The sequence below is a fragment of the Polyodon spathula genome, chromosome 13 (assembly GCF_017654505.1).
Source record: "Polyodon spathula isolate WHYD16114869_AA chromosome 13, ASM1765450v1, whole genome shotgun sequence".
Classification (NCBI taxonomy): Eukaryota; Metazoa; Chordata; class Actinopteri; order Acipenseriformes; family Polyodontidae; genus Polyodon; species Polyodon spathula.
Genome location: NC_054546.1, coordinates 11,889,638 through 11,914,971, shown reverse-complemented (window position 1 = coordinate 11,914,971; position 25,334 = coordinate 11,889,638).

Here is a 25,334-nt window from a genome sequence, read left to right as displayed (position 1 = left end):
TAGTAAAATCATACATATCAGTAGGACTGACGCAGTGCCACCTCACAGTGGGGGTGTTTGAAAGGCTGCCGCACCCCATAATTCTGGGCTGGGACTGGCCAAACTTTAGACAATTAATTAAAAAGGCTGGGCCGACTACCATTTTAACCGTAACCATGGCAGAAACAGCAGGGGAAACGATTGGTGAGATTTTTCCCATGCTGTCATTATTAAGGGGCAATTATTGTACTGGGTAAACCCTGCCACGGGCACAGGACAGCTTGTAACACAATTGATGGTTCCCCTATCTTGTCAGCCTGAGGTCATGAGGCTGGCGCATTATATCCCTTTTGCGGTGCACCTCGGAACTGATAAAATGAGAGAATGCACATTGGCTCGATTTTATTGGGGTATGGCTTTATAATGAAGTGTTGAAATATATAGCCACATGCCCAGACTGCCAGTGAGCAATGGCGGGTTGAGTATGCCACACTAATTTGGTTTCATTGCCAATAATTTCAACTCCTTTTGAGCGCATTGCAATCTTCCATATCCAGGGAATTTGTCTCTTTAAAATAACTATTCCCAATTCATAACGGCGGGCAGGTTTCTGATTTGCCGTTCTGACTCAACACCTGATATTTCTGAACTCATGGAAAGCCCTTATAGTAAAGTGCATATTAGGAGAGGCTATTAAGAGGTTTTAGCCAATCTATGTTAAGAAGTCCACAGCTCAACAGTGATTAAAAAACAAGGTCTGTATAAGTGATTTACAAAGACTTCAGAGTGATGATCTTTGTACCATGCTAGTAGACACCCCCAAACATGTGCATCACTAATAACAAAGGCTTTCTTTGCTTAACTCATCTACAGAAGATTGTGAGAATTGGAAGCTCAACAGTAATAATGCTGATGAGATCCTAGCATGATGATTTGATTCAGCTTTGAATTAGAGTTAAAGAGAGCACCCTGCTGAGACTATGCTTAGGACAATCTTTGTCACTTTACAAACGCTTACTGTTAATCTGAGTTTCCCAAGGATTCTTCTTAATGATAACCAAACGAATACTGCTTAAGAACCCAGCACTCTTTTCCCCTAAATAATACAGTCTTACGGCAGTATTGGTAAATATGTTGTAGTCGTGCTGTAAAATCATTTGACCAAATGGACAACACTTGGTAACATTTTAGGTATCTGTATATGTGATTATAAATTATCTATAAACATTTTATTAATTATGCTATTAACAATTGTAGAATATGATTAGAAATAATAAGATGATTATTGTTATACAATTTTGCCCTTTTTTTCAGGTCTGTCTGTCTTTCTTTATATATTTTTCTCTCCAATTGTTTGGGGTTGCTTTGATTTTGCAATACAATTATAATACCTGTTTGCCACTGTTTTTATTTGTGCTGCTATTGTTTATAATCACTTATAATGGATACCTAAAATACAATGTTACCTGAAGCTCTTAGGCAATTACCCAAAAGAAAAATGTGGATTTTCCAAACACCCTTTAACAAATTAGATTAAGGGTTGTTATGTTAGGGGTTTATCAAAAGTCAGTACATGTTATGCTGTGTACAGATGTAATCCTGTTTAGAAAACACACAACACAATTCTTAAAAAAATGCTTTAAAAAACAATTACTATATGTGTAAAAGTAGTTCCTAGCTACAAGATTTTTTTATTTTTTTTTTGTGTGTGTGAATTAAAAGAGACATCATCAAGTTGGGATAATAGCTTTCACCTTGGTTCAGCTTTTGGTGACTCTCCAAATCGCAGGTTCCTATCAGGACAATAAGATAGGGGCAAGGAACTTCTGTTTGGAGGATTTGGGGAGAAGGATGTGTTTCCTTTGCTGGTAAACTTTGGGGAGTGTGCGTGTGCAGGAAGTTGAATAACAGTGATGCTATTTGTTGATATATTGGAAATTATAAAAAAAAAAAAAAAACCCACACAGATAGACACACAAATGTACTTCCATTGTCTTAATTACACTGTATAAGGTAGTTTAGCAATAAGGAAGACTGATTGAGGTTTATATTAATGATCTAAACCGTGGCAGTTCTTAATATTGCTGGCCGTAAATAAACTTAGACGCTGAGTTGCCAATATTAAGTAAGAACATTGAGAACTGTGTAATCAGGGATACGCTTGTCAGCTGAGGGCACAGGGTTTAATGTATGTAAGAATTGTTGGCTGTTTAAGATTTTCATTTTGATAGAGGGAGATCTGTAAGCATAAAACCAAAAAATTAAATTAGGCAACTTGGCAGTTTTCTTTTTAATCCATAATACACAAACAACAGCCAATTGAAATGCCTTCTTGGTTCACGATCCAGCCAATTTAATTTAGTGCATCACCCAGTGATTCTATCTATAAAGACAATCAAACATTAACCTTATTGCTCTATTTTAAATTGTATTGAACTTTTACATGTATGAGATGTAAATCTATAGGTAATAGCATTATAGTCTGTAATTGGTAATACAGTTAAGGTCAGATTATTAAAGGATATTTTTAAATTGAGTAATCAAGATGATATACAATTTCACTGCACAGTCAACAAGAAGCCTGCATACTGTATTTTCCAAGCACATATTTTCCATTCTTATGAGAGGATACTTTGCAAATATGCTAAGGCTTCTGATTGCGGCTAAAATGTGTTTGATATTCATTTGAAATGTTGCCCTACTTAGCTTAACCCATATCCATGACCTCATTCCCAAGAATTTGTTTAAAAAATATATAATTGTTTGGAAATTGTCTGTTGATGTTTTTGTTAGTTTGTTTGAGTGTTTGCTTTACATTAGGGGCTTAAGGACGTATTATATGTTTTCATAAGGCCGTTACTAAAGAAATTGAACCAAACATTTTGATGAGAAATCCTTGTCTCTTATAGCACAAAAACATCTTATGGGAACATTTGCCTAACTGTATTGCTAAGTTTATTTTTAGTAGCACTGCTTCTCCTATGTTAACTTGAGCTTGACATGTTTGATAATGCCATGGTGTGTTTGGAAAGTGAAATTTGATTTGAACTGTGCCATTGTACAGGGTCAGAACTGTACTTTATTAAAAAAAAAAAAAAAAAAAAAATGAAACAAAATTATGAGGTATACAGGTATGTTATCATTCTTTTACTAGACATTTTCATATATAATCAAACCTGTACTATCCACTGACACACTACAGAAAAACAATTAGACTACACAAAACAATGTGATACACCCTCCACACCCCTCCCCATGTTGGGTTTGAACTAAACACATATTTCTATGAATGTCTGCTTTCATTACTCACCCAAAACAATCTGTAATGACTGGTAATCACCAATGTGAAGGGCCTTATTGCATCACTGATTGCTGTTCTTACCAACTATGGTTATGGTGACCTAGCCTTACAGTATTTGCATAACTTTTCTTTGTTTCATGCAGTCTGCAGATATGGGGTTTATTAAATACACAGTTCGCAATCATATATTCCATGCCTTTTGCAGATTAAATGAATGAATGATGTTATTGATTGACATTACAAGCTCTTGGATGTAGCACACAGAAACAGCTCAGTCTCTCTGTTTACATATCAGCTGTGTTTGATTGTCTTCCGTTTCAGGACCTATATCCCTACAGTGTAGGAAATCCATCAACCTTGACAGGTCCATTATAAAGCCAACCTTTATAAGTTTTGTTAGGCTGTCCATAGTTAGATTGTGCCACTAAATACAAAGCTATAGAGAAAAAATAAAGATGACTGTAGGCAGCTATTTTGTTTAAGAGCTGTTTATTTGGACAAACTGATTAAAAAATATTTAGTCGTACAGATACAACTGTAAACTGTTTTTATTTTCTTTTTTTAAATCTTGTTGTCCACAGTTAGCACATGCCATATTATCTTGTGTGAAGTATTAAGAATATAAACAACAGTTGTATTTGTTGATATATAGTGTAAGTGGAAATTATTTTTCCATTTTTTGTATAAAACATGGAAATTGAAGTAACCAACATTAAATTCCCACAGGGAAACAACGGAACACTGTATTTATTCCATGCTGATACACATATCATTTTATTTAATACCTGTAAATACCCAACAATTCCCACAAGATTTTACTTAATCCCAGGAAAACTCAAATTGATACTGTTTAGCCTCTGTTTCAGCTGGCCATAAATTCCAACTGACTCATGTATATTGCCGGAAAGACAGCCTGCTTAAATACAGAATTTTACATTTAAATGATTTGGCTGGTGTCAGGCCTGCTGTGAGAGAATACCAAATTCTGTCGAACAAATAGGCCCTAGAGCCCAAGACTCTCCCAAGAGTCAGTTCCTTGCCCTAAGGCAGTATTTTGTAAAGGACTTGTTTCTGTATGGCCTTACCTCTTGAAACATATTGGCTTTGTTACAAAGGATAAAATGCTAATTCGCTGGTCGGTGTGTGTGCGAGAGAGAGAGAGAGAGAGAGAGAGAGAGAGAGAAGGTTAATTATTTATTTCACTATGGAATTCGTATAACAGAATACTCCTGCTTATTCACCATGACTGATAATCTTGGTTAATCCCTTATTGGCTTCTAGGGCCTCTTCTTTAAGGCCTATCCTAGTTATTTTAACAGCTGCTGTTATAGCATTATCGCATATAGCAGTAATTGATCACTTCCATACAACGGTGAGCTTCGCCAATGCAGTTAGCTTGCCCACATTAACTTTTTGAACACATTCATTTCTCTAATCTATATATATATATATATATATATATATATATATATATATATATATATATATATATATATATATATACACACACACATACATACATACATACATATATATATATATATATATATATATATATATATATATATATATATACATACATACATATACATATATATATATATATATATATATATATATATATATATATATATATATATATATATATTATATTATAATGCGATCTGTTGATTTTACATTTACTGTACAGTAGATGGTATTTGCAAGTGGTATTTATGCATTTGTTTTCAGGAAAACGACTGCAGTACTTTAGCTAGTTTTCATATACAATTTTAAAAGGCAGTTCTCAGCTAGGTTTAATTAAACTGACTGAATGGGAGATCTGTATGGCCAGGTTTAGTTGGGCTCTTTGTATGATGTTGTGGGGCCCCATAAATTATTCCAACATTCTCAATTTAAACAGGAAAGCCTGACTCTTTTTACTTACCTTTTTGTAGAGAGTTGGACAAAAGCCAGTTTTCTTTTTTTTCTGAAATAGCCTGTTAAAGGCCATTCTGTAGTCAACCAACCATGGCACTCCCTCAAAGAGTAGGAAGACATTATTCAGCTTCCTCCCTCTGATCTTGGGTCCACAGCAAACCATGTAATCCATGGCTCAGTGGCCGAAAAAAAAAAGAAAAGAAAAAGAAAATCGCAAAGTGCTCCTGTTACCAGTCGGAGATACCATGGAGCTTGGGTTAGGCACTATGGACTACTTCAATGTTCTGCCAACAGCACCCACGTGCTGCATTGACATATGCTAATGTAGGTGAACATTGACCCTGATTTTAAATTGAGGGCAAGTTAAAGGCATTGAAATATGAAATTGTCATGTGCATCTATTTTAAAAAAAATGATTTTAAGGTTTACTAAAGTCCCTGCTCTTTTCTTGGGAAATAATACATTTTTGGTATCTGCTATGATTATTTAGAAATGTGTTATTAATATACCCACAGTTTAGGTCCAGTCCCCATTACCCTAAGAACGACGTAACCCACCTTCAGCTTTGCGATTCAGAAGGTTGTGGATTCAAGCCCCAGCTGATCAGTGCTGTAAATAGGTGCATAAGCCAATCTTGTGTATCAAATCAAAATCCATTTTAAATAGTACTGGACCTGAAAAGTTTGTCCCATCTTTCCATTTCTCTTCTGCTAAAAAAAAAAAAAAAAAAAAAAAAAAAAAAGAGTAAAACCAAGATTTCTCACAATTTGACTTGCATTTATACCAATAATTCTAATGAAAAAATGTCACTGAAATAACAAAAGGTTTGAAATAGATTGACTTCATAGTTTCAAAGTAGAAAATAATTTATCCTGATTTTAGAATTAGCAAACGTATTACAACAGCTGCGTTTATTAAATGAAACCCGGGCATTAATAATCCTTATCTATTTTAACAGGTGTATTTTATGATTTAAGCAACATAAATATAATTATATTCCACCACTTATGTAAGCCTTGATCACGATTTAACAGAAAAGCAAAGGTTATTGCATTAGTGCCCTTTCTTTTCTGTTTCTGATTTCCCAAGGACAATACACAAAGATCATTATTTTGAATACTAAAGACAAGTCAAAAGCCCACAGCCTAAACATAGGTCCTCTGTTACCTCTTATAAGAAATACTGGCCTAACCATGGGATATAATTAATACCCCCAACAGAGTAATTAAATGCATCCTCCATCAATAGCAATATTGAAGAATAAAAACAAAAAAATACAAAAAGCATATCTCAGGGGCAAACATGATAGAATTACAAAATGAGCAGCTTGCAAACTGTCTCTGCTTTGATGAAGTAACATTTAATTATCCCCCAATGGAAAAGATCCCCTATTGTTTAAACCTAATTTGTCCCTTTTGGCTACTTCCCTGGCCCACAGGCCCAGCCATCTCAAGTTTCTACCCTCTTCAGCGTCCTCCAGTATAACCCGTCACCACATTAAATATTTGCATTCCAACTCTTGGTCAACCTCAATGCAATTAGGCTAGGACAATATTTTATCTGTTAAATGTTGTCCTAGGATTTTGGCTCTCAAGATGAGATGAAAGAAAAAAGCACTGCTTCCCTCAAGGATCAGCCAGGTCAATTTCTTCTGACTTTCAACTGGCAAGGGTTTGTATTCTCTGTTCCACAAAGACCATCATTTGGGCTGACCTCAAGGCAAAGCCAGGCCCCTCCAGCCTGTGTTACCCTCACTTGATACCTTGGAAAAATAAAAGGCGATAGGTGTCCTCAAAGCTCTACTCCCTTTTATCGAAATAAGAGATAAAACTCCCCTACAAAAACCTTCAAGCTGAGTGAATTAAGTTAGAAACTGATCTAGCATAATTCTTTTTTCTTCAGGCACAAATCTTCAGTAAACGTTGGTATAAAAACAGCCAGCCTTGATAAGAAAATAATGTTATCGCTTAATCTGGTAAAATTTATTATTACATGTGTTGTTAAAGATTATGTAGTGAAGTGATCAAGTAATAAATATTTATAATGGTAACCAACTCCCTTCATGAGTAAATGACCGAAATGATACCCTTTAAATAGAAACTCCTAAATATAAATAGCTATATTTTAAAAGTAACCCTAGAGTTAGGGTCAGGATAATCCCCTGGGTCAACTTGGGTCACTTTAAACTGCATGTGTGCTAACTGGTCTGTACTTCTAGACAACTTAACTGTGCTTTTTAAAATTTCATTTTATTATTATTAAAGAAATCATGCAGAAAACTTGACCAAGTTACTATTAAAACTTGTTTTCCCAGAATCATGTTTAATTTTACATTAATAAATGGTTTATTGGTGATTCTTTTTCCATAGTTTCACTGTCTGTGCACTTAATGCCAAGTCAGAAAGACTTGTTTACCAGTTTGTAGTCTCTTTAAATCCCCAAATAAAATCAGGATCTAGCGTCTTTCTTGAAGCCTTTATTTGAGGCTCATATACAGTGGTGAGTGTTCTTTGTCCACTTCATTGCCTGGCATCTGTAAACAACAGACCAGAATAAATTCACATTAGCCTTGATAGAAGCTCGACTTCACATTCTGATGCAATTTAAAAGAAGCATATATTTGCATACTGAATTAAAATTAAGACCTAATTATGCAAATAAATTATGGGATGTGGCAGGAGATGCTTTTCAGTTAATTTATTATCCCATTTTGTTAGACAATAGTCATTCCATAGTTAATTTTTGTATAAATCCATAAAAGATATCCATTTAAATCCATTAAAGATTTACTTTATAATATTTAAAAGGACTTACAAAGATCCTTTTTATAATTACTGATTTATTTTTTTACATTTTTACATTTTATTTATATATAGCATCATACAACAAAAGTCCTTTATAGCGACAAATAAGATATATTTTCCAAGGCCACCTGAAACAAAGTGGCTTGGTTCTGTAAAAGAAAGAGCGCTGAGGTGCCCGACATGATATAAATCATAACTTGAGCCTTTGACACTGATGTAGGTATATCCTGTATAAACCCACAATTTAAAAAAATCAAGGCTTAAAACTACACAATATCACCAACATTACTACATATCTGAATCAGATTTTTTATCAATATTATTTTACTTGGATTTTGTTTCTGTTCCTGTTTTTTACCGAATGCACTCATTTCTCAGAATGACACTGCTTAAACCATCCAACTGCCTTTTCTATGACTACTTTTAAATTATCCTTCTTTGGTTCCTCAGTAACAAGATCTGTTGACATCCAATATGCTTGGATATCTGCAAGTTAAGAAGACATTGCCTAAAGTACAAAAACATGAAATGAGATTCAACCAGGGAGGTATAATGGAACCTATTTTGTGACTGGATAGGTCCTTGAAGAGTAGAAACAAACATGAAGCCTTTGATCTCCTAAGGTCAAGCTTCAACTGTTTAATTATTTGTTTCTTAAAACTTTTTTGGGAATCCGTATTCGACTTAAACAATAGCAAGACATCAGAACAGAATTTTAAATATGCTATGCCAGTGTAATTAAAGTCTCCAATTTAGCAATCCAAACTTTTTCCCATCCTATGCATCTAGCATCTTTCAGGATTTTCCTGCAAGCCAGGAATCATTCTCCACTGTGATAACAAAAGCTAGTGCTCTCCAAAGAAACAGGAAAGAAACCATACATACCAATACCCTTACAGGTTAGCCAAGCTTAGCTCATTGCTGGCTGTGAACTAGCACTAAATCAGGCATTGACTCTCCCTGGCTAACTTCCCCCCAATGCATTCCTGCAATATTTATCTAATAACAAGTTTGCATACTTCTTTTGAGTTTCAGGGCAATCAGGGCCATATTCACAAAGCGTTTCCCACTGTAATGGAAAACCAACTTGCAATAAATGAACTTCTTATTATTTAATTAAATGGTGTTAACTTAGCAAACTTTGTAAACACGACCCCCCAGTGTTTTGTTTCAAACTTACATACATACAAATGTATTATTATTATTATTATTATTATTATTATTATTATTATTATTATTATTATTATTATTATTATTATTATTATACTATTATTATCACTGAATTACCTATTTATTAATGAGAAAACTAGCAACCTTCTATTTTTTTCTTTTTTTGCATCTGCCCATGTGGTCTATTTCTGTAATTTTCCAGCATTGCAGTTTCACACTGTGTTAAAACAATAAAAAAAAAAAAGAAAAACTTCACTTCAATATTTGTTTAAATGCAGACAAAATCTACAGCACCTAAATAGAATAACTAAACATGTATCACCACACATTACAACTGTATATCATTTGTAAATAATGAATTAGTAATATAATGGAGTACAAGGGCATAGTATATTTCTAGCCAAGCAAGCCATCATAGAACATTCTATTTGTATTTAAACTTTAAAATAAGAATATTGGTAACTCAAAATGCAGCTGATATAATCATAAAAAAAGTGGAAATAAAATAAAAGCCTCCAGTAGAGGTCATCGTGTGAAAAATGAACAGTAAAGGCACTCTACTGGTGGAGGCATTTTATTCTTTTTTGCTGTTGTGTCAGAATGCACTTTATAGCATTCATGGCTCTTCTTTTTAATTATGACTTGTTTCAAATCATGCCATTAGCAGTCCGGGAATGATCTCTTCTCTGGTAGATGGTTTTTATGTTTAAAAGGGTTGTTGGCATAGTGCTTTAATTAAGACTTACAAAAGAGAAATTGTGTATTTAAAATGTCTGTTTCTTTCATGCTTAGCCTCAAGATTTGGTTTATCTGGGTATGAGAAATAAGCAGCTAAGGTTTAGTGAACTGAACAAACAGAAAATGTGATATAATGAAAGTCTTAATGTAAGTAGTTTTAAATAGTAGACAAGGAATATGAGAAATAACAAAGGTCTAGGTCTCATTCTATATACTGTATTTCTATATGAGAAATACAGTGTGCCTTTTGTTTGCATTGTGTGTACCTGTAAAATGATTAAGGTGCCACCGTCAAAGCTACAAAGCTTGATTTAAAACTGCAATAGCTAGCATATATCATTTTAAATATTTGCCTCATTCTGTGGCTAATTTCAAAGGTTTATTTCCTGAAATGAATCCTCTTCATCAAATCCCTTGATCCTTGTAAAGCCAGTGTAATATCACTGTTTGTATAATAAATTGACCTATAATGTAGATTATAAAAAAAAAAAAACAGGAAAGAAAAAAAAAGAACGCCCCTTTGCATTTACATTTTTCCTTGTGCGTGTGTGTGTGGTTAATCTAAAACATTTAAGGCTGGAAATGAGCTTCTCCATCAAATGTCCCGATTCCATTTACATTTCTTGCATACAAGTCAATTTGTGCCTGCCCCACACCATAAATCATTGCCACGGGATTGCTGTGTCGGTACCTCAAGACATTACCCTGGCGCATGCTACTTTAAAAAAGCAATTTAAAGCTCCATTTACAAAAAATACCAGTCAGCTTTCAGTGCAATACCACTTCTTTCAGCACAGTGAACATTAAATCACATCCTTTAATAATAATAATAATAATAATAATAATAATAATAATAATAATAATAATTTGATAAAATTAAGACATATTTGTCATGTTCAAAAATAACACGGATCTTGCTTCTTTAACCTCCTGTACTCAAAATATAAATATAAATTTAAGTTACCTTGCCTTGATTAATAAGTTTACCTTTAAGAAACTTTAATGCTAACATTATAAATTATAAAATCAATATAAATCAAGGTTCATTTAAAGACAAACCTTGATTTTAGCTTGGCCCTGCAGGCTGAGCATTGCACTGTTCTGCAAAGTGACTTAAGATAAGCAATGAAGAATATTTTTGTTATTACTAACAAGGGCATCAGGGGGGAAGATTAAACAGAAATTGTGTGTGCCGCCATAGCTAAAGCAGGATAAATGTTGGCATTAAAACTGGAAATTCACAATGTCACCCAATTATTATTTTTTTGTTATTGTTATTGATTGTATTTTAAGATCTTGAGACAACCTATTATTAATTTACAATGTTAAATCAATGTAGTCTTTAGCCACAACAACAATAAAGGGGCTAGTATGCTTCAATCTAAATATGTAACTATCTGGGCAAGATGATAAATATCTTTTCTTCCCTTCTGCTGTTTCTATGCTTCTACCGTGGGTGTTTGTGTGGTTCCGCAACCAAGTAAATTATCCCTGCATTATATCCCTGTTCCCATTTTGTAGAGCCTGAAATTGCAGAAATTGTTCGATTTGATGCTCTGTAAGTGAAACCACAAACAAAAAAAACGTGCAATTCTTACAGCTTCCTTGCACAGGTTTCCTTATTTATAGATTTAATCTACCCCCCCTAGGAGTGAAGGATGCGGCATCTCTGATTCCTTGCCTAATCAATCTATAATATGATAATTTACTAAAGTAAAAAAAATATATATATACACTTTTATGATGGCACACACAAAAACTAGTTTAAATCTGGAATAGATTTGGCTGTTCACCTAAACTACAGCAAGTCCTACTTACAAATGACAATTCTTCAGGAGAGGATCCACCTTTTTACTTATTATACCTGAAACCCAAATGCTCTCTTTTCTTACTATGGAAGAGATTGAATTAGTTAAATAAATAAATTATAAATAAATAAAATAAATTAATCCAGGTTGTTATCCAATGGGAATAACAGAATGTCCCATGTGGAATGTTACTATGTTTCTGCTACTGAAAATATTTATCTAATATACATACAATATAATATGTGCATATTAATTACTACTTGTCTGCACTAGGGGGCCAAAAAAGTTTGGTGTGCAGAAAAGGATATCTCCACAGTAAACTTTTATTTGAAAGCCCCACATTGCACAGCTTTTATTTTTTTAATCTTGATCATATTAATACCTTTTTTGAAATATAATTTAAGCATGATTATTCCTTTACAAAGTATGTATTACTAATTATGATACTATTGAGAGGTACAGTTTCCTCTTGAAAAACATTTGCCTAATTTATTTTTACTATTAATCAACAAATTGGTTGAAATTCTCCCTGTTATTTGCAACATCAGCATATTCAGCCTGGGAATAATTATACACCACACAGCAGTTCAGTCAGTCTGTATTTGAATTGAAATATTAAACAGTGTGAGTAGGTTTTTAGACAGAGTGTCATTATGAAATTTAGAGAAATAGCAACAAATCTGAAGTTGCCACCTACTATATATACACTAGACAGTAATAATGTATATGGGATAGGGGATGTTAAATTATTGACATTCTCATTGTCAGCTGACAGAAAAAAAGACTGATCTGCACACATGAGCTCTTATTTTAAGTCAGTAAATAGATCGTATTGTACTGTCAGAGGAAGTCTACACAACTAAACTCATATTCCAATTAGATAGGATAGAAAGGTGCACGGTACTGTAGACTGTTTACTGTGCATACTTCTTCCATCAATAAGAGACTGATAAAAAGAGATACTGTCTCCCAGACTAGGAAGTCGTGGTCAGTAAAACAGGTACAATATTGTGAAATGTATCAGGAGATAATTGATGACCCTCTTCCTGAGGAGCTGAAACAGGGCACTGGGAAATCATTTTCAATCTTTGGTTTAGCAGACTAACACAAATGCTGCTGGCTTGCTCTGTCAATTCTCACTCCTTGGGGTCAAACAAACAGCTTTTCCAGGGCCAGCTCAAAGGCTAGCGTATGGTCAGCCAAGCTGAAAATGTCCCATGTCCTCCACATGATGATGCAATGTAGCATTTCATTTACTGACTGTTTGTTATTTGTCATTGACAAAGTTATAATAAGAGCAGCCTTCATATTTATTGACCAGATACACACCCCCTTATATCCCCAAGCCTCAAGCTCCATCCTTGCAAAGACCGAAAGTTCTTTTGCAGTTTGTGCATTCTTTTTGTTACAGCATTTTAAATAATACCTCACAAGCCTCTCCTCCCATTACACGAGGCCTGACAGAAAGGATTTAGAGAATCTGATGACTCTCCCATGACCTCTGGGCCAATTAGCATTTTCATGGCAAGTAGTTTGTTTATCTTTGACTTTTTTATGTGAAAGTTGTCTAGGCAGCAACCTGCATGACAGAGTAGCTGGGAATGGTTTGAGTTCTATTTAGGCCTCTAGGAAGCATTACAAAGACATCGTAAGACCTGATATGTTATCCAAGGAAGTTAGGGTGGGAAATACAAGAAGCAAGTCGATGAACATTAACATGGCCCTACACAGGTACTGATCTGCATTATAAAGACCTCCCTCTGCACAATTAGGTCAGGACTCATATCAAACTTGACACATTGACTTCCTCATTATCAGCTTGTCACAGATGGTTGGATGGGTGACGTCACAGACCAGGAAATACACACACAGGCAAGGTACGATGGGTTGAGTTGCCAAATGTGGTCCTTCTTTATTAATACTATAAATAAAAAAAACACAATAACAGGCGCAAGGGCCAAAATAAAAGGACTATACAAAGCAACCATGGACATAAATACCACAGGACAAATAACACAGCACAGAACATGAAAAACACTCACCACATACCTCTACCACCAGTATTACCTCTAACACACTACCACCCGTGATCACATTGTTTCTACACCTGTGGCTAGAGTATTAATGAATCATTTAAACATGTGTTCAATTGAAGGCTCCAGCCACATTCCCACTTTGCTTTTGCAGGGAGGATATTTGTTCCTATGATATTATTGCCAATCCACAGGCCTATAGAAAATAGGATGTGTATTCCAATGATACTGGCAGTAAATAATTATTGATTATGAGTTTACTCTAATACATTATTAACACTACCTATACAATGCACTATGAAAAACATGACTGTGAATTAATGGAATGGCAATTACATGGTTATAATAGTATAATAATTAAATAGAAATATATATTTTTTCTTGACAAAACATCGCACTTTCCTTTTTGTATGTATCATATATTGCTATACATATACATATTGCATTAGTTAAATTCTGTTTTTGCAGGCAATTAGATGGATGTAGCTAATGGTAATAGCTATGAGTTATGAGTAGCCTAAGTACATCCAGATTCTTGTTTATTATAAAGCAACATATTTCAGTAAATATGAATTAAAAAATAATAGATATTTGTGTTACCATATGGCATAATAACACAGATTCTATCATTGTTATAACATACTGCAAGCCTTTAATCAACTGTTAATACAATAAGGCCAATATCACCACCACAACTTATTTATATATATATAGATATATATATATTATATAATTTTATTATATATATAATATTATATATATATATATATATATAATAGAGTTATTGGTTAATAGTCGCTTCATTAGAATTGTATTATATAACATGTATAAAAAACAGTCTGCTGTTTAGTCTGACACCCTTATAATGTACATGCACTTAAAGTTATCAAACATTTCTCGGAGAAAAAAATTATAATAACAAATCTAATGATGAAGTAATATATTTATGTTATCTTATTTGCACCCTGAAACTCAAACCTGACACCAGTGCTGATGTTTAACTATTTATTACTCCATTAATTGTAAACTTGGTGACAGCCTTGTAAACACAGCAAAATGAACAGCAAAGTGAGCAAACTACACTATGACTTAAGAAACAAAAATCACTGACTATATCAACTGCTAATGATAGATTGTAAATCCAAGTATCTTACAGGAGAACGATAACACAACAGAGGTAATTCAGTCCTGCAAGGTATGCACCATTTGCATATTTGCAAATAAAGCAAAATGGTTCCTTATTAAATATTTTACAATAATGAGCTCCTTCAAATTATATTATGTTGTTACATTAACAAAATGAGACACTTCAAATCACACACTGAATACTGTGCTGAAATATGCAGAGGTTTAAGATTCTCACATTTTAAACTGTATATGATGTGTTGTGCCATTGAGGAGATGGAGGTTTCTACTGTCGACTAGAAAAAGAAAAAAAAAAAAAAAAAAAAACTTTAATACACATGTGCACAGCAAATCCCTCTTAACATTTGTACAACTTATATAACATAATAAATTAAGTAGTTACACACCAATTGATACTAAGACCTATTAATAATGAAATCAAACTGAGCTTGAAAGAGGCAAACAATGGTTACATCTGAGGTTACATCTGAACTCCTAATAACAATGTTTGTCTTCCCATGCTTTTCTATTGATCTGTGTTACCCTATAAAAGTTAAAAGAGATGCATTCCAGTATGTAACCCATGCATCTAGTCAGTTTTTCTATCAGGTCCTCACAATCTGATAGGATTAATTGAGATTTGCATTGGAATTGGTTCAATTGGTGTTGGTTTGTTCTTTACTGTCTCTGTGGAGTTCATTTATCCCTAATGAGGGGGTTCTGGGTATTATCAGACCCTGAAATCACCCCAAACCTATTTCCAGTACTAATGGTTAGCTCTCAAATGTCTCTTGTTCTGGAAGTATTGACACCCCCACCTTTTTCCTTTTCAGAGTTTAAGGGGAAACAGTTACTTTGATCACAAATCTGAATCCACCATCCGCCCCTCTCCCAAGAGCAACCTGTCTCTTCCTATTTCATGAGTATTGAATAAATAACAAAAACATTTGCACCGCATTGTAATGGTTTACAAAATAAAAGAATGACCTAGAAATACAGAATAAAATTGTTTTGGGCAGATATAGTAAATATTACTTTTATCAAAGTCGACTAAATAAAATAAACTTTTAAATTTTGTCAGTTTATATATATATATATATATATATATATATATATATATATATATATATATATATATATATATATATATATATATATATACATACACAATAATTGGTTATTATTAATCTGTGGTTTTAGACACCAATGAAAAAAAAAAAAAAAACATTAAACGTTCCCTTCCCCCTTGAACTATCTTAAAAAAACAGTCTGTTGCTTTTTAAATACTTCAGAAATTAGTAATTTGGGAATTTGTATTTGTTGTCCACTGACACTGCATATCTAACTGTTAAAATGGTTTATAATAAGGAAAACAAGGGTGATGCAGTGTTTAGATGGCACACAAGCTTGGAAACACAACATCCTTAAAACTATGTGTCCACAGGCCTTCTGCTGCCTCTAGGGTTTTAATAAAAAGTGAAACCAACAGTTTACCCTGTCACAGCGGGGCTGAGAACATGCTCAGAGGGGGGTATTGTAAGGCATTACCAAGACAATGCTGCCATATGGGGAACAGAAGGATCTCCCGCTCTCCCATTCAAAGCAGAGTGAACGCCAATCCAAATGTGCATAACAGCGGTCACTTAAGGTTATAGTTTTTAACATAACAACTGATGAAAAAAGGCATTTTGTTCCCATTAAGGCTTATTATTCTGGGGATCACATATGCATGTATCCCACAGTTTAAATTAGGGAATACACACTGACCCAGGCAATGTAAATGACAATGGATTTTCCATTGTATTAGTTGTTTTTTAATCCCATTTAGTGTAAAGTGATCTCCCTTTTCTAAAGCTTCATTTAATTAGTCTATTAGAAATTAATGTACAAAATAAAATCCAGGCACATATTCATAGAAATGTAAACATGGAAACTGCTTATACTACAGAATGCACTATTGGTGTAAATAGCTTAATTGTAAATGTATTCCCAAAGGAGGCCTTGTCAAAATTCAGGCAAAAGCTGACATCAATCCGTTCAAATCAACCATGGCCCAAGGCCATGTTACAGGAGGTTTGTAAATCTACTGTAGGGGGAAAACATTTTTGCAAACCAGAGTATCCAATAATACATTATATTAAGAAATATATTACACGTTTACATGTTGGGAATAAATGGCATCTTTGTGAATATTAGTTTGCTTCAGTAAGCAATAAAAAAATCTGTTTTGGTTTTGTTTCTATAATAAACACATAGAGTACTACAATACTTTGTTTTCTCTAATTAGTATTTATTGATGTATCAATTATTGACTATAATTGACTTTACTATGAACTGAAAATAAAAATGTCCTACTTTTACTAACTAATTTTAGTGCATTAATTGCCTGTATTTATTAATTATGTGATTTTAGTCATTTGCATAGGTAAATTATATCCAGTTGCTCAAAATAAACATTTTATTAATAACATGTATGAAATGTTGACGGTGTTTGTATATAAATACAATATCATATAAATGAATGCTGTATAGCAGGTAAATATAATTATGTGAAATCAACAATGTAAAGAAGTAGCTGTTTAACACTATAAGTCCATTATTGACCTAGACAGCAGTGGACTGCATGGCATGCTTCTAATAATGCCAACTAGTTCCACCAGTGAACAGTGCATTAACAACTTTTGTAAGTACTGTATATCATTCTCCTATCAAGTGAAATAGAAATGCTTGTCATATAAAGACAGTGCTCAGCTTCAACAGGATCCTAAAAAGACAATAAAGGAGATTCTAGCAAATTAGAAAAAAATTAACCTCCAAAGAATGGCTGCTACTTAGCAACAGCCCATTCACCTAATGGGTAGCCCAGCAGTGAGTCAACAACATTATAATCCTAAAATGTAATGGCTTTTCCCCCTAGAGCAATTCTCTAAAAATATAGTTCTGTATAAAATAATAGGATTCAAATTAGTTTGCTGTTCTTATTATAAAATTATTAAACAAGTGACTTTGCTGAAGATGGAATGTACATCTTTTAACCATTTGCAAAATGGGAATGTTCTTCTAAGATGCCTATTACAGCAGGCACAGATATTACAAGTACATTCTAGCAAGGTATTTTGTAATTTAATTGAATAATCTGCTAATTGTTAAATTGTATTTTGAAAGAAACGAATAAGGGGATAATAAATTAAAAATGTAGTAAACACTATTACACTATACTATTACACTACTAAACAGTTATAGGTTAAGCCAAGTTGACTGCTTTGAACATATGTTTTCACAGTTTAAAAGTGTTGTCTTACCTGAAGCTCCGGAATAGTTAAAATGTTACACAGAAACACAAACAGAAAGTTCTGTGTAATAATCAAAGACAATCCCACACAGCAGCCAGCAATAACAATTTCTATCAATATGAATTGTGCATGAGGGCTGTTATGAAGTGCTGTTATTGTTATCAGTGTGTGATGGGGAACTCACCTGGAAGCACCAGTGAGTTTATTTTGTCTTTCAGGTTCAACACTTATTCACCAAGGGACTGTTTCTGAGCACATACTGCAGTTGTAAAAGGGAATCTTAATCTACAGATAACCGTAAATATACACTCTGATATCACTGAGGATTAGCACAATGATCACTTTGATTTGAGATCACTTACTGATTCAGGCCAAGGGCTCACACTGCATAAGCTGCAGTATGTGCATTAAACAGCTCTACTCTGCTGTGTGAAGAAGCCTCTAGCTGGAAAATAATAAAATAACATTATAAGTGTCCTGAGCTTGTCTGCATATGTGGAGATTTTCTCTGCATAGTGCTTTTTCCAATCAATCAAATTAGTTACAGATGGCTGACTGCCATCTCACTCATACAACGGTGCAAACTGTTAATTATGCATAGCTGCAAGCAGGTATGTCTACATTTTGTAGTTGTTTTCACAAGTAATGGTTGAACATCATAAGGTCGTATAGGCTCTGAGTGTCAAAAAAAGCATTAACATTTAGTAAAGCAAGGAAGTTCTTGGTTGATGACAAGCAGTACATGTTTGGTTGGTCAGATTCATAAGTATGAGATAATGGCCAATAAGTTATTCAAATACTTTAGTAACTAATCTATTTATTACATTTATTGTTTTTTAACTAACTGGAAAAAGTTACTGAAATTAAGCCTCTCAATGAAGTCGCAGCCATTGAGATCCCTTATCAGAGTTTACCATGATAAAATGACATGGAAAGCTTTTACATGCGTATACTTTGCATTTAACATACTTTAGCATGTTTTCACTGTGGTGTGATTTTACCGTGAAATAGTACAGCACTTAGCTAGTAGCTGTAAACTTGCCATGCAACCCAGGCATTCAAGGCAATGTAAAACAGAAACAATGAATTTGTAAGCGAAATGACATAAGTAAAGTAAAGTGACATAAGTAAAGATAAATATTATTTTGTCTAACATTAATAAGATTACAAGTTCTGTAAAAGAGCTACATTTATTTAATTATTAGTTCCAGTCCTGTCAATAGTTATTGGTCCATCTGTGTGTAATAAATAGACAAGCCTCATAATCTACCTCATCATGGTTTAAGGACACCAAAGAGCCCACTAAAGAACTGCACAGACTATTGATCCACAAGATAAATGCTCTTTAGAATGTTAATAGTCTAATTTGCTTTAATGATTTCTTTCTACTTATTTCAGCATCAGACAGGGTAATATATACTTAATAATAAAGTCAGTGCAGCGGCCTAGAACTGGCATTTGTTCTAGAATGAGAAATTCTTTGTTGAATTGCACTTGAATGTTTTCGAGGACTACGACAATTTAAAAACTCACTTAAAGACAATAAATTACCTTCTTTTTTTTTAGATACTCCCTTGGTTAGGATTGTAAACAGAATGACTCCCACAACAGTGGTATATGCTAGTGGAGGGTAACTTGAACTGCTGGAGTGGAAAGTTATGTGTAAAATTTAAGTTTCTAGTTCAGTATAAGAGAAAGGGAGTAATTAGTCACAACTGTATTTCAGAATCCTTAGGTTTTAAAAATAAACTGTTAATATTGCTTAGGCTTTTTTTTATGAAGGGCAAAATAAAGACTAGAGGGTAAAATACAAATTCTTGTTTATAGTTGAATGGGATTCAATAAACAGACCACATATTACATCTCTTTGCTGGGCTCCAGAGTTTTTCTTCTACATCTCTAAATAAAGTGACAGCTATAAAGCTGGCTTATACAGATTTCCTGCATGTGTATAGGATAAATATGGTAGTATCTTGAAATCTTAATGGGAGCAATGTTTTTCCACTGAGAAAATTCAGCTTGGAAATGGAGAAAAATAATCTAATTTACCAAAAACTACTACCTATACAACTTTATGTCCTGTTAGATATCGCTACAGTGGTTTCTGACAAAAATTGCATTGCCTTTCTCAAGCACTGTACACCTTTTTAAAATGCTCAGCACCTATTGAGACACATCTGCAGTTCACAAACAGCTAAGGAGTAACCTGAGTCTATGTTCTTTTTACTGGCAATTTTTATATTTTATCATTGAAGTCAATGAGCCAATCTGCAATTTACGCTATCAGGAGCGGGATGAGTATTCAGAACCTGGTCACACACCCAATCTCCTACTAAAGAGCAGTGATAATGTAATAATGCTGCACTGATGTGCAGCTAGTAATGGAGCTGAACATCTCACATTCATCTAACACTACCTGATCATTGCTTTAACGGAATAATACATTACCCCTGAAAACAGCTGTAAACCTCTAACTTTATCTTTCAAATGCATTATCCCTTTTTTCTGGGACCCATCACAGCCTGTAATAGAATAAGATAGTAACTTTCAAAGAAAATAGATGCTAAAGGATTTGTATGATAGCATGTTATTTTATTTAACTTATGACCACTGACCGGAATGGCAGTTAAAATGCTGTACAATAATAATAATAATAATAATAATAATAATAATAATAATAATAATAATAATAATAATAATGAATGTTTAAACTTCACTAGGTAAAGACTATCAACTATCTGATTTAATGGCCTAAATAATTAAATAAAATGCATACCACTTTATGAGAATAAATGAGTTTCCCACCCACTGTGTTATCTATAATGTGAGTAAACAGCTCAGGGACCTGGTATTATTGGAAGACAGTAGCTTAGACAACAGGAAGTATTTGATCAAACCTTTGGAGATTAGTTAATATGGGTTTTAAAGATTACAAGATAAGCCAGAATTTTAGACAACCTTAAGATAAAGCAGACTCTTTGTAGCACGTAAGCAGAGATGAAAATATACAATGATTCAAACAACAGAAAGGCTACCAGAAATGTGTAAAACGTCTCTATAGACAGCATTAAAAAATACACTTATATCCCACCACTGCACACATAGCTTGCTGGAATTATTATTATTATTATTATTATTATTATTATTATTATTATTATTATTATTATTATTATTATTATTATTATTATTATTACTTGGCCAACATCTGTTATTCCACACATCATCACCCTTTAATTACAGTGAAGGTTTAGTAATTGGATATAGGGCAGGAGCAAGCTGATGTGATAATCGCATAAAATGATGTTAAAAGGGAGTTTCTTTCACAAGATCTCATCATTTTGTATTGTGATGACACATGTTATATACCAGTAATAAGGAAATTGTATTTGCTTGTATCTCTGCAGCTACTAAGAAAAAAAGCTTCCAAAGAAAAAATAAGGTTCTCAGTTGCCTTCAAGCACATTTTGCCTGGCTATCTGTGTTTGAAGTTTCACTTGACTTCATGTTGTGGGGGATTTCTTTAAATTATTAATTCAAGAGCAAGGGGTAGGAACCTGTTGGGCTAGTCACGCTATAATCCTCCAAATATTTGGGCTTCTTTTCTCTTAGAAGACCTTAAAAACCTTATCAACAACATTCACGGAGGCTGTAACAATAAATCTTTTTATGTCTAATTGAGAGGAAGCTACACTCAATACACACAGACCAGTGTGTACTGTATAGAAACCCTCACACCTCCAGCAGCAATACCACACTGACTCTTACTTGTTGCCTAACAAATCTGACTAAACCATTCTCTTATGTATTACTGGCTCACTTTTCAGATTGATAGCAGGAAGTTATGTGTCAAACTTATCAAAAGTTATCACTGTTATTTAGTTGACATTTTGTTTTTAATTCAAAGCTATTTATTTTACAATATACAAAGTTAGGTGAGGTATCCTTTTGGTGATCACAGGCTTTACAAAAGCTATGTTTTGCAATTTAGGATTGAGACATAATTAAAAATACAAACAAAACAAAACAACAACAAAATATGTTTAACATCGTGTAATCAAAGAAACTACAACATTTTATCGCAAAAGTCTACAGGAAGTCATAATAGTCAATTTTCTTTTGATCAATTTTTGTCAGTTTTTCATTAAGGGTAATGCAAAACGCATAGCTGCAGATTATTCACTTTACAAGGAAACAATAATTCTCAAGACTATGCTCAATTCACTGACACTTCCTTAGTCCTATACTTGGCACTGATTTACAGTACTTGGATCTATAATTTATTTGGAGACTTTACATTTAGAAAAAATATATAAAACCTAATATGTAATAGGTATGTTCTTATTAAGAATGTTAAATAAAACATTAAAGAACAAAAAATATTGTAGGTGCAATAAAGTGAGAATAAAGGGAATAACTGCCTAGATACTGCCCTGCTGTAATATTAACTTTATTTACTGTGTTAATTGTATTGAGGCACCCAGGGAGTTCAAAATTAAAAGGTATTATATGCTCAAGTTGCATTTTGTATGTACACTTTCAATTTACTATTAGTTTGGAAGCCAACTGTCTAGAGAAAAGACACAAAACAGTAATAAATTGACTATTAATTTTCACACGCTCTGCTAGGTTAACCCTGTGTGTCTTACATTCTGCATTCAGCTGCTAAATATGACAACGTCAGCATTTGCCAGTGCAGCCAGAGAATATGGAAACTAAAAGAAAAAAAAAACACACACACAAAAAAAAACCTGTGCCTTACTGTCTATGCAAAAGTGTAATGGTGTGTAACGAATTTTAAAATGAGCAAACTGGCCCTGTGGCACAACTTTATCAACCTTACCAAAAGCAGTTCAGGAGAATACCCCAAAAAGTAAGAAGACCCTGAGCATTGCACACAAAAAATACAAATGTAATTGTAATAGTGCTGCAATACCTGTGGTGTATTTTGTAGATACAGTACTTACTTATTATGTTTGGTGGTATTAATACAATATTAATATAAAGCTGAAAATGACACCAAATGGTATCATCCCAATTTTATAGCAGCAGTCCTACTTCTCGCACATAAAAAGTCTCGATGGTGAATTTAACATGTGACTACATAATACAACTGTGGCATTTCAGACCTGAGATTGAAGATTACTTTTATAAATGCAGAGGAGAGAGAGAGAGAGAGAGAGAGAGAGAGAGAGAGAGAGAGAGAGAGAGAGAGAGAGAGAGAGAGAGAGAGAGAGCACTGAACAGAGACAAGAGTCCCCGAAAGGTGACATCTGCTATTAACCTTATATCAGGCCATTTTGTAAATCAATGTCACTCACATTTAATAACAAGTGTAATCAAAGGAATTATGCAAATTTAATGTGATGCTTCTTGCATTATGCAAATCTTGTCCAAATTTAATGAATCCTGACACGTGCCCAGCCACAGTGTATTGCTGAGATTTTTTTATTTATTTTTTTCTCCAGTGCGTGGCAGGTTTGCTGATGGTATACTCTATTTAAAAAGAAAAAAAAAAGGAAAAACCTAAAGGCATTGATGTTACTGTCATTGTGGAAAGGAAGCAATTTTACAGGGATTGTTTTTGAAGGTAATATAACTTTGAGCCTATATGACTCTAAATTAAAGCCCCACATCTCCAAAATATTTCAAATAGTCTTTAATAACCAGAGGGCTTCGGCCTGCATCGGGATGCAGTCAACTGCTTCAGCATAACCAAATGTTACAGAATAAAACAGCATGTCATGGTGCCATTTGACATGGTGAAATGAGATTAGATGAAGTTCATTTCTAAGTGGAGAAAATTACAGCCCTTATTCTCCAACCTCCACCCCCAAAGCAGAAGTGTACTCAGGCATGAAAGCTGACATGCTTCTGGAATGGCCTGACCGGCAATGCCACCATGGATATTAGCTGCAGTCTTATTGTTTAAGCTTAGAAAATGTATATACACATATAAACATAAATTGCCTTTCCATACAAATAGATATACATATATAGATATATCATGGCTCTGGGGGTCGTGATATATATAGTCCTAGGGTTTAATTACGGTTATGTTATACCAAATAATAATGAACTGTTTGCAATTATTTAATGATAAAAATTTGTTATTTGGTACTTTTTAACAGCTGATATAAGGACACCCACAATTAAATATCTATTCTAGGGTAGACATGTCAAATCAAAGTATTATAAAAATATGTTTCCGCTTGGGTTACACAGATAAATGTTTATGTCTCTATATGTATTCATTGTTGACCAGGAAACACCCTTGAAGTTATCAATTTTCTGTAGAGGCCTTGTTTATATTGGGAGAAAATGATTGTAAAATAATTATTGAGTTCTAGACTGTTTTTCTCTCTTTTAGTTTAGTAGTTTATGTGTTATTTGAAAAAGACATGCAAGGCTGGCAAATTTTTCAGCTAGAAGTTTTTCCTAATGTTTTCATAGAAGACAATGCTGCAATAATTTTACTGATTTAAGTTTTTGTTTTTCCTTCAGTCCCTCAGATACTTTTTTTGACAGTTTAAACTTGGCCATTCCCCAGTGGTTTGGATGGCTCTACAAATTGTGAAGTCTAAATTTATTTAGGTTATGGGCTGATGGGAGTTAATCCATTTTTAATAACCTTCCATTGCCTGTTCACATGTGCTATGGTGCTATGGTACCCTTCCAAAAAAGTGCTTAGATAACCTGCCATAGAAACAGAGTGCTCCACTTGCAGTTTCCCTCACTAGATGTCACTGATAGATATAATTGAAGGTATTCTATGTTCCCAATCTCTATATCACCCATACTTAGATCCTGTCTAAAGTCAATAAAGTGTAAATGTTAATACTCTGTCAACAGAAAAGATCATTCTTCAACAAAATGCTGCTGCTTTCAGTAGTACCTCAGCTAAAATCTTGAAAGCATTTGGTTGATTTCTCTAAAGACTATATTAAATTATTAAATTAATGATTAGATTAAAAAAAAAAAAATGGCATATGTGACATTATAGTATCTGACTCTTTTCTATTTCACCCCAGGTCCTCTGCATTATGTCAGCATGCTGTTAAACAGCTGGGTTTAAAACCCTGAGAGATGAAAGCTAGCTCAGTTCATTCTTATGATGTTGCATCATGTATTTTCTGTAAAGAAAGGTGGTAATGTAAGTAACATGC